An 11,094-nucleotide genomic window follows, 5' to 3' on the forward strand; every position below is an offset into this window, starting at 1 on the left:
CTGGGCTAAGCAGAGGCATGAAGTTGCAGAGGAGGGTGTGCAGACAAAGGCATTCAGACTTCAAAGCAATAGAATTTGGGGACAAATTTGTCTTTTTTGATCCTAACTTAGGAGTGTGGTAGGAAGACAGACCTGAGTTCAAATCCCACTTCTGCCATTTCTGTGATATGAGGTTTTATTCAAGTGGTTCACCCCTGGTAAACAACTATTTTTTCAGGTGCTAGAGACAATAATAATGCTCCCCTTAGAGTATGTAAACCCAATGCCTGTAGGTGCCAGGAAAGTAAGGTAAATAACATTGCCTGGCTATAATATAACAAGCACTAGTGACTGCATTAAATTCTAATCCTAAAAGTAGTCAGACTCAAACATTTAAAAATATTGTGCAGACTAAATGAAATGCATTTGGGCAGCATATAGCCAGCATGTGAATTGTTGGCTATCTCATAAGGTTGTTGCAAGAATTAAGTGAGATAATGAATATAAAGTGCTTTGCACAGTAGAGGAGCCAGACAAAAAGAGTTCATATACTTATGATTCATTTATATGAAGTTCAAGAACAGGCAAACTAGTCTACGGGGAGAGAAATGAGAAAAGTGTTTACCTGGGAGGAGGAAGGGAGCTTGGCAGTGAGGGGGTATACAGGAACCTTATGGTGTATTGCAAATGTCCTGTCTGGCTCTAATGTTGTTTACATGTTTTAAAAATACATAAAAATTCATTGAGATGTACACTTAAGTTTTGTGAGCTTTATTGAAACAAGTTATACTTCAATCAAAAGGGAAATTTTAAAACAAGTCCTTCACAGGGTAATAAGAGCTTAATGAATGGTTGTTTTAGTTATTGTTATCATTACTACTTTTACTACCACTTTCATTATGATTAAGCCACAAAGTCAGTAAAACAACAAATGAGCAACAAGCAATCATCAAAGACCCGCTAGATGGTGGGTGCTGAGTGTTTATGTCAGATTACATTTCCCAAAAATGACTATATATAGATACTTAGCCCTTCATATCCATAGGTTCCACATACCTTTTCTTGTCATTATTTCCTAAACAATATGGAATAACAACTATTTATATAGCATTTATATTATATTAGATATTACAGGTAATCAGAGATTATTTAAAGTACATGGGAGGATGTGTGTGTTATATGGAAATTCTTAAGAGATTTTATTTTTAACAATGCAGATGTACAAAAAGGACGTATCATCATTTATTGAGGAATTTTCCATGTTTTTACATTGAGAATCAGGGCAGCCAGCTGTGTTACTCTCTGACTGAGACCAAAAGCCTTGGGACCTGGGTAAAACCTGGTGTTAAGTCCTGGAGTCCAAAGGCTGGTGAACCTGGAGTTCTGATGTCCAAGGCAGCAGAAGAAAAACCTGTCACAGCTCTCAGAGAGAGACCAATTCACCTTCTGTATTTGTTCTTTCTGGGCCCCCAGATGATTAAATGGTGCTCACCACTATTGAGGGCACATCTTCCCCACCTAGTCCACCCAGACTCACACACTAACCTCCTCTGGAAACACCATCACAGACATACCCAAAGTAATGCTTCACCAAGTTTGCAGGTATTCCTTATTCCAGTCAAGCTGACACCTCAAATTAAGTCCATAATGCTACCCCTTGCCAACTTGGCACACACACATACCTCTTTTAATCTCCTTAAATAAAGACAATAACAAGGTAATAGTTCCGCCTAACATGATGCAACTATCCTGTGTATGACCAAAAACACAGTAATTCCTCCCCCAGAATTTGGCTTTCAGGATTTCAACATTCTAGATTTTAATCTTTCAGGATTGTGATTTATAGGATTTTAGACTCTGGAGATTTTGATCTTTAGGGATTTTGATCTTTTAATATTTCAACATTCAGGTATATGGCACTTGGAATTGTGTCTTTTGGGGTTATAACCAGCACTGCAAAAAGGCTATCCATGAGTGCTTAATGGAAAGTAAAAAGGTGACATTAGAAAATAGAGGAAAGGGAACCTTTATAATATGGTCTATCAGTCTGCTTGAACTGCCATAACAAAATACCATCAACTGGGTGGCTTAAACAACAAAATTCATTTTTCACAGTTCTGGAGGCTGGGAATCCAAGATCAAGGTTCTGGCTGATTTGATTCCTTGTGAGGGCTCTCTTCCTGGCTTGCAGATGGCTGTCTTACCGTTGTGTCTTCACCTGGAAGAGGAAGAGCTCTGATGTCTCTTTGTCTTTTTTTTAATTTTTTTATTTTTTTATTTTTTATTTTTGAGACAGGGTCTTGCTCTGTTGCCTAGGCTGGAGTGCAGTGGCACAATCTTGTCGCGTTGCAACCTCCCGAGTAGCTAGGACTATAGGCACATACCACCACACCCAGCTAATTTTTTGTATTTGTAGAGACAGGGTTTTACCATGTTGCCCAAGCTGGTCTTGAACTCTTGAGCTCAAGTGATCTGCCTGCCTCAGCCTCCTAAAGTGCTGGGATTACAGGTGTGAGCCATGGCACCCAGCCCTCTTCCTCTTCTTTAAGGGCCCTGGCCTGATGGAATTAGTGCCTCACCCTTAGTGACCTCATTTAACCTTTATCACTTCCTCACTGACTCTGTCTCCAAATACAGTCACATTAGGGGTTAGGCCTTCACCACATGAATATGTGAGAGGACATAAACGTTCAATCCATAGTATACAGTGAGGGAAAATTCAGCAATACCATCTTCTACAGTAAAATGGAAAGTAGAAAATGTACCTAATGAATTGGATGATCTAGCAAAGGAGATTTCCAGGCAGAGTGTTGAAGGTACCACCTGGCTTCTGATTGCTTATAATAAAAACGTGAAAGTGAGAAGATGTGTTAAGGAAAGAACCATTGAACATAAAGGGGCCAGGACTTGCTGAGTTTGAAAATAAAAATGTCTCATTGCTAAATTCTCCAGATAGGAAATGATACTGAAATTTTAAAATGTCCTCCAGGCAAAGATCAAATTCAGTGTCCCGGTAGGAAAAATGGTCTAAAGATGAAACTGACAGACTGAATGCAAAGCCCTTTATTAAGACCTCAGAAATATGTAAGGTGGTGCTTCAAACAGGGGAAAAAAGAGGTCCCTCACCCATTAACAATAGGGCTTCTGGTAATCTTAATTGCAGTATCCCATAGCAGCCTTACAGGAAACTCAAGATGCAAAGTAACCTATCACATTGATACTTGTGGTTGTGACTTTTAACTAATGGAGTGAATGCCAATAGGATTTATAGAGTCTTATTCACAGATTACAAGGTTATTACATTGTGTGAAACATTGTCTGCATGGATTAAAAGGGACAGTGACTGTATACAATGAAAATAGGTCTTTGTAGGAGGTGGAGGTTGCAGTGAGCAGAGATCACACCATTGCACTCCAGCCTGGGCAACAAGAGCAAAACTCCATCTCAAAAAAAAAAAAAAGAAAAGAAAAGAAAATAGGTCTTTAGACCTTTAAATCACTATAAGAAAGCAGGCTGAGAAAACTACTTAGCTGCAAACACTGGCTGTTTTTTATGGAAAAGAGAAGATGACTCAGCTTCTACCTCTGAGCCCAGAGATTGGAGCCAAGAGCCATAGAGAACCATTCTCAGGCAGTAGGACTGAGTTCTAACCAAGAAACTGCCCATGTTCCCAGCAGAATTTCAGAATTGCTGAGGCCCCCTGTGTACCTCCCATTTTCCTTTCTTCTTCCTTTTTACAGGATGATCTATAATGCTTATCCTATGCCTGCCCTACCACTGTATATTAGGTAGAGGGAAGATAATAGGTTTCTTTTATCATGGGTCTATAGATCAAGAGGAACTGTGCAGGAGGTACTATATTTTAGAAATTTACCCAAGGAGCCTCATTTGAACCTGGACCAATTAGATGACAAGACCTGGGAGTTCAAACTGATACTATAATATGATGAGACTTTTGTGGGCCTTGGGAAGGGACAAGTGTATGTTCAATGGGAAAGCTATGAATCATCAGGAGTCAGAGGTAGATGGAGGTAGCCAGCCTCCTATGATCCTTGCCTCCTGATATCCTTGCCCTCATGTAATCCCCTCCCACACTGAATCACAGCTAGCCCTGAGTGACCAATACAATACAAAAGAAATGAGGTTGGGTCATAAAAGGCCTTGCAGCGTCTGCCTTGGACCCTCAGAACTCTTACTACGAAGGAAGCCAGCTGCCATGATGTGAAACATCCATGGTGCCCTATGAAGAGTAACTGAGGCCCCCTCCAATGGCCAGCACTAACTCACCTGCCAGTGAGTGATCCACTTTAAGAGTAGATCCTCCTCTCTCAGCCCCAGTCAAGCCTTCAGATGACTGCAGCCCTGACTGACATTGGAGGCAAGCTCATGAGAGACCTTGAGCTAGAACCACCTAGCCATGCTGCTCCAGAATTTCTGTCCCAAACAAACTATGAGAGGGAAAAAATAATTATTGTTACTTAAAGTCATTAAGTTTTGGGGTGATTTGTTACACAGCAGTAGATAACTAAAACAACTCTATAGAACATGCAAAGAACTTGCAATAGAGTGAGAAGAAAATGTATAGACACTGAAGCACACACAGTTTAAGGCAGCATGAGATTCACTTGACCAACTTGTTAAAGGACAATTTCTCTCTCCTGCTGGGGTGTTGGCAGAAATGAGGAGCCTGGGGGTGGTGAGATTTTGGGAGATAGTTTCAAGAGGTGAGTTGGCACCTTAGAGAGAAGGTTCTCCTTTCAGCATTAAATTCTATCATGTCTTGGCTTTGTTGTTGCAAAAGAGATCTTTCCATTTACAGAGCTTGTTTTCATTAACTCTGTCACTGTGGGACAGAAGCAGGTCAGGGATTATCTTGCCTATAAAACAGAGGATAAAACTGAGGGTCCCACTGGGTAATTGGCTTGTCTGAGCCCTGGGTACTTTCTTTTTCCATAACAGCCCTCAGCAGCACAGAGCTGCCTTTGGCTGCCAAAAGAATCAGAATTCAAAATGCCAAGGCTAGCTGGGCATGGTGGCTCATGCCTGTAATCCAAGCACTTTGGGAGGCTGAGGTGGGTGGATCACAAGGTCAGGAGTTCAAGACCAGCCTGGCCAACATGGTGAAACCCCGTCTATACTAAAAATACAAAAAAAAAAAAATTAGCTAGGCATGGTGGCACGTGCCTGTAATCCCAGCTACTCAGGAGGCTAAGGCAGGAGAATTGCTTGAACCCAGGAGGCAGAGGTTGCAGTGAATCAAGATCGCGCCACTGCACTCCAGCCTGGGTGACAGGGCAAGACTCCATCTCAGAAAAAAAAAAAAAAAAAATGCCAAGGCTGGGCCATAAACACACATTAAGAAACAACAGGAAGGGAAAATGCAGGCCAATTGCTCTGAGACCCTCAACAAGTAATAACATACTTTGACTGTCTTAAAATAATCTTTCATACCTATTAAAATCTCTCCCTTAGGGTGCTAAAGCTGAACTAATATCACAGCCAGGATTATGCCTCTCTTTGCCACGTGACCTCAGGCCTTTCTGAGTCTCTGAGCCTGATCAACGTTATGTGGCCTTAGACTGTCTGGTCTCTAAGGCTTCATGTGGTTCTGACGTCAGATACATAAGGAATTTGTGGGCCCTTCAACATGGAAGCTGGGATAATAATACCAGGGAGTTTCCATCTTGAGTCTCCAATCTACAAGATCAATTGCCAAACAGGAAATTGCAGGCAGTAATTTATTCTGAATTCTCTCACCATGGGACTTGTTTATATACATTGCTACATGGACTCTAATAAAACATTAAACAAACAAAGAAGGTTTCTGCCAGCTTGCCCAGCCCCCTGACATATGCTGCCTTTTCTGCCAACGCCCCCTGGAGAGAGGACCTCCCAGGGACTACAGCTGTGATTCAGAAAAACTGCAGAGAGCCAGGCAGGAGTTCGGTTGCAAAAACAACCAAGCCCATAAAATAAAATGACGTGAGAATAAAACACTATAAAAAAAATAAAATGACCAAGCTAGATCAATATCAGAGGACCCTCTGATTAATACCCACCTTTGGTCTGTATGTCTAAAGGAGGAGAGACACAAATTGGAGTGTCTGCCTGCCTAGCCCCGCCCAATTGACTTTGCCCTATTGTATTAGTCTGGGTTCTCCAGAGAAGCAGTACCAATAAAGTAGGTAGATAGGTACAGATATATGGATAAATAATAAAGAGATTTACTATCAGGAATTAGCTCACACAAGTGTGGAGGCTGGGAGGTCCAAAATCTGTAGCCAGCAAGATAAAGACCTAGAAGAGCCAATGGTGTAGTTCCAGTCTGAGTGTAAAGGTCTGAGAACCAGAAGAGTCAACGGTATAAATTCCAGTCTGAGTCCAAGTCCAAAGGCAAAAGACTGATATCCCAGCTCAAAGACAGTCAGAGAGAAAGAATTCTTTCTTAGTCTTTTTTTCTCTTTAGGCCTTCAATGGATTGCATGACGCTCACCAACACTGAGGAGGGCAATCTGCTTTACTCAGTCTTCCAAATCAAATGTTAACCTCATCCAGAAACATCTCACAAACAAATAATGTTAAACATTATTTCTGGGCACCATGTGGCCCAGTCAAGTTGACTCATAATATTAGCTATCCCATCCACTCAGGCGCTGCAGGAATAGGAATTTGCCAGAATGACACCCTGGCAAAACAGTAAGATAAAGTGAGGTCTGGAAAATGACCGCTGTCAATCCTGGGGCCTGGTCTATTGGGCTTGTCTCTGGGAGCCCAAGTGAGAACTGAGCTGACACTGTGTTTTATAGTAGCCATTGTCATTTCATATGAGAGAATAGCGTACCTCCAATCTTTCCCCGTTACATCAATCTGTGCAGTAGCACATAGGATTAGAAATAGCTAGAAACACAGGAATGAAAACTCCATTAACTTGAAGACTAAATTTTGATCCCCTAAAGCAGGAATGCCTGAGAGTTTGGGGAGAGTGAAGTGTTCACTCTGAACAAGGAAATGACCAGTGTGGGGCTGTACAGGTTGTGGGCCACATGGGAAGCAGGAATGATTCAACAGAATATGCAGAATCAGGACAAAGCAGATGACAGGGAACTGAATGGTGATTAAAGTTGCTTCTGTCTTGAGGTCAGTGCTACCCCAGGAAGGCAGGGTTGGCAGTCAGCACACAGCCCATTCTGAAATGGTGCCTCATCCTGTTTATGGCTGATGTTAAATACAATTAACAACTAGGTTAACTATTGAGTAAATGAAATACGATAAGTTCACTTCTTTGCTAATCTTTTTGGTGTATATACAAACTCCTGAATAAAAGGTGACTTTTGATACTTAAGGAAGACTAGCTAAATTGCAAGGGCATAGTCAGTGTGTACAGTGCCCACCATAATACTCAACAGGGACAGACTCAGGAAGCAGGTCCCCTTTTCGTCCTGCCCCAAGATGAAAGAGAGAGAACTTCTTTTTGCTAATGTGTGGGAACCTCTCTTTACACTTTAAACTCCCTTATCACTTGGTAAGAGGCAGACCCAAGACAAGGTCTCCCATGTCTTGACTCCCAGTCCATTGCTCTCCCTGCTTGGCTCTGAAGAAGCAAAACTCAGAGCCTGGGCTCAGAAACAGACACCAATTTGCTATCAAGTAAAAGTGGGACATCAAATACCAGCAGCCCCATCTCCTGTCCTGGCTTACATTTCTCCTAATTCCTCCTACTCTGGAGCACCTCACACATATGCATGCATGCACACACGCAAACTCCCCACTGCTGGACATCAGCACCCAGTGTGGATGTGATGGAGTGAAGATGGGAGAACAGAGCTACTTGATTGGCTCAGGTTCCAGGAAACTCAGAAGCAGAAGCTGCAGGGGTATGAAGCCTGTGCCTTGGACTGGTTGCAGGATGGTGGAGTAGACACTTCACTCTCTCAGTGATGCAGGCTACTCACCCCTACACCACTTCCCTCCTGGCCCACAGTGGCTGTTGCAGCCATAACTAGCCTTTCTTATTACTAACTTGTTCCCTTTCTGAACTCAGTATCTGCCACCCACCCCCTCCCCACCATTCTCCAACCCTGGAGACTTTGTCTGTGCAAGGACTCACTGGCATCACAGCCTCACCTCTCCCCTGCGAACCATGACTTAGCTCATCCTGAAGACCACAGGGCACGTAGTACCCCTTTCCTGCTCCATCCCTGAAGATACCAACCCAACCAAATCACAGCATCTTGGTCAGTGGCTATGCATGCCCAGATGCCCTAGGCAGGGCAATGACAGACAACAGGACACTCCCTCTGTTCCAATCCTGTACCCAGGGGACTAGGAGGCTACCATCTGAATAGACATCTCCAAAGAAGACATACATATGGCCAATAAGCCCATAAAAAGATGCCCAATATCACTAGCCATTAAGGAAATGCAAATCAAAACCACAATAAGATAATACTTCACACCCACTAAGATGGCTACTATCAAAAAAAAAAAAGAGCAAGTATTATTAAGGATGTGGAGAAATTAGGAATGTAAATGGGTATGGTTACCGTAGAAAAAAGTTTGCTGGCCTCTCAAAAAGTTAAACGTGGAATTACAATATGATCCAGCAATTCCACTCCAAGGTACCTAAAATAATTAAAAGCAAGAACTCAAACAGATACTTACACACCAATGTTCTAACAGTAATATTCACAATAGCCAAGAGGTGAGAGCAGCTTAAGTGTCCACTGACAGATGAACAAGATAAAACGTAGGATAGACATGCAATAGAATACTGTTTAGCCTGAAGAAGAAATGAAATTCTGATACATGCTACAACATGGATGAGCCTTGAAAACATGCTATGTAAAATAAGCCAAACACAAAAGTACAGCTATTATATAATTCCACTTATATGAGGTACCTAGAATAGCCAGATTCATAGAGATAGAAAGTAGAATAGTGGTTGTTAGGTGCTGGGAGGAAAGAGGGTATGGGGAGTTATTGTTTGATGGGTAGAGAGCCATCTGTTTGGGATGATGAAACATTCTGGAAATGGATGGTGGGGATGGTTGCACAGCATTGTGAAGGTACTCAGTGCCACTGATTTATACACTTTAAAATGATTAAAATGGTAAATTGTATGGTATACACATTTTACCACAACAGAAAAAAACTGAAATAAAAAAATTAGTCGATGTACTTCACCATTTCAATGGAATATAGGAGAAAACATAGGTTGACTTCCTTTTGCCACGCCCTGCATGAAAGGTTTTAAGGAGGACAAACACTGGAGGCCCACTCTGCCCCCAGGAATTCCCAGGACAGGACAAAGTCTCCAGGAGAAGTCATGGCCAAGTTATTGCCCTCATCTAGGTGGAGACCAGGTCCACAGACAGGACAGGCCAAGCTGCTTTTAGGATGGGATGGGGGTAAGAGAAGCAACAGAGCTCACTATATCTTTAAATGCACTTTTAAATAAACTTTCTCTAAGTTTCTCTGTGACAGGTATTGGACTCCAAATTTACCAGACAATTTTCAGTGCACTGTTCAAGCTGAAGGAGCAAATAAGCTTCCCTTGCGTGCCATGGCAAGGCAGTGGTGCGTGCAGGAGGAGCTCAAGTTTCGGCATCAGATGGACCAGAGTTCAAGTCCTAATGCTTACTGAGTACATGACCTTGGACAAGTAATTTAACCTTTAAGAGACTCAGATTCTCCACTATAAGATAGAGACAGTAATACTTATCTCCCAGGATTGATGCAAAGCTAATAACTGAACACCTATTACATGCCGAATATAGTTCTCTCAAGGACCCTACAAAGTAAATACTATTAGTCCTCATTTATTGATGAAGAAACTAAGGCACGGAGAAGCAAATTAACTTCATTATTCATTCATCACACTTTTTTTTTTCAGGGTCAGGGTCTCTCTGTCACCCAGGCTGGAGCTCTGTGGCACAATCATGGCCCACTGCAGTCTCAAACTCCTGGCCTCAAGCAATCCCCCTACCCCACCCTCCCAAGTCCTCACATATATTTTGAATGTCTTCCACAATCCTAGGCCCTAGGGAAATAGCAGTGAACCAGACAGACAAAATCTGTCCTTACGCAGCACCTACCTGAGCAAAGAAGACAGGCAACGGGCCAGGTGATTTCAGTGTGTTTCCTGGGTGCAAGGACCAGGACACGCAGAGGGCTTTGGGAACAGCAAACAGGGTCAGGTCTAATCTGGATCATCATGAAGAGCATCCCAGAGGCAGTAATAATAAAGCTGAGACCTGAAGACCAAGAGGAATGGGAGGACAGTGAAGAGAAGAAGCAGGAACAGGAGAAAGGGAACCAGCAGTTGTCTGGGCTAGTAGGCAGGTACAGAGGGAATGAGGAGGCCTAGGTACAGCTGTGAGGGGCATATAGCAGACACAGATGAAGTTATCTCTGCCCTCTGTCAAATTACAGCATGAACAAAGAACACTGGGTTGCAGTTCAAAGACATAGTATCCAGTCCCAGCTCTGGCGCTCCTTGAGCAAGTCACACCCCCAATCTGAATCTCGGTCTCCCAACTGCCTGTTGTCACCCACACTGTAACAGACGGTGTGCCATTACTTCTAATTGATATTTATCTCTCTCCATCACTTGGAAACCCATTTCAGCCCCAATTGTTTTCTGTGCCTCTAAAAAATACAAAAAAAAAAAAAAAAAAAAAAAAATTTTAATCACTAGGCTCCTAACTGAACAATAACTATCATGGCATTACAAGGCGAACCAGGCCCCTTACCCTAGCCCATTATCTCTCTCCTGTTTTCAACTTAGGGAAAATAAAAGAATCAATGCAACAAAGTCATTTATTCTCCACTTTATAGGCTGCAGAGCAAATGGTTTTCAAGGTTTTGTAACAGACAGTGTGGGTGACAAAAGGAGTTGGGAGACAGATTCAGAGTGGGGGTGATAACATACCTGTTGTCACCCACACTGTCATCCCAACTGTGAAGAAGCACATTGGAATGTTTGACCTCTGAAGACTGGTCCTGCCTCATTAATTCATTCAGCCAACATTTATCAAGAGCCTTTTGTGTCCCAGCCCTTTTCCAAAAGGTAGGAGTCTAACAGTGAACAAAACAGACAACAACTCTTACCCTAAC

At 42.5% G+C, this 11,094-nt stretch overlaps 1 long non-coding RNA gene across 1 annotated transcript in view; it reads right to left on the reverse strand.

Annotated features, from left to right (window-relative positions):
* The window catches only part of LOC140712237 (uncharacterized), a 108,254-nt gene extending 97,371 nt beyond the window's left edge, over positions 1-10,883 (reverse strand). The window contains exon 1 of the long non-coding RNA XR_012093741.1: positions 10,074-10,883. This is a non-coding gene — a long non-coding RNA (uncharacterized lncRNA). The remainder of the gene's footprint in view (positions 1-10,073) is intronic.
* Positions 10,884-11,094: the final 211 nt, after the last annotated feature.

This window comes from Chlorocebus sabaeus, chromosome 1 (genome assembly GCF_047675955.1).
Source record: "Chlorocebus sabaeus isolate Y175 chromosome 1, mChlSab1.0.hap1, whole genome shotgun sequence".
NCBI lineage: Eukaryota > Metazoa > Chordata > Mammalia > Primates > Cercopithecidae > Chlorocebus > Chlorocebus sabaeus.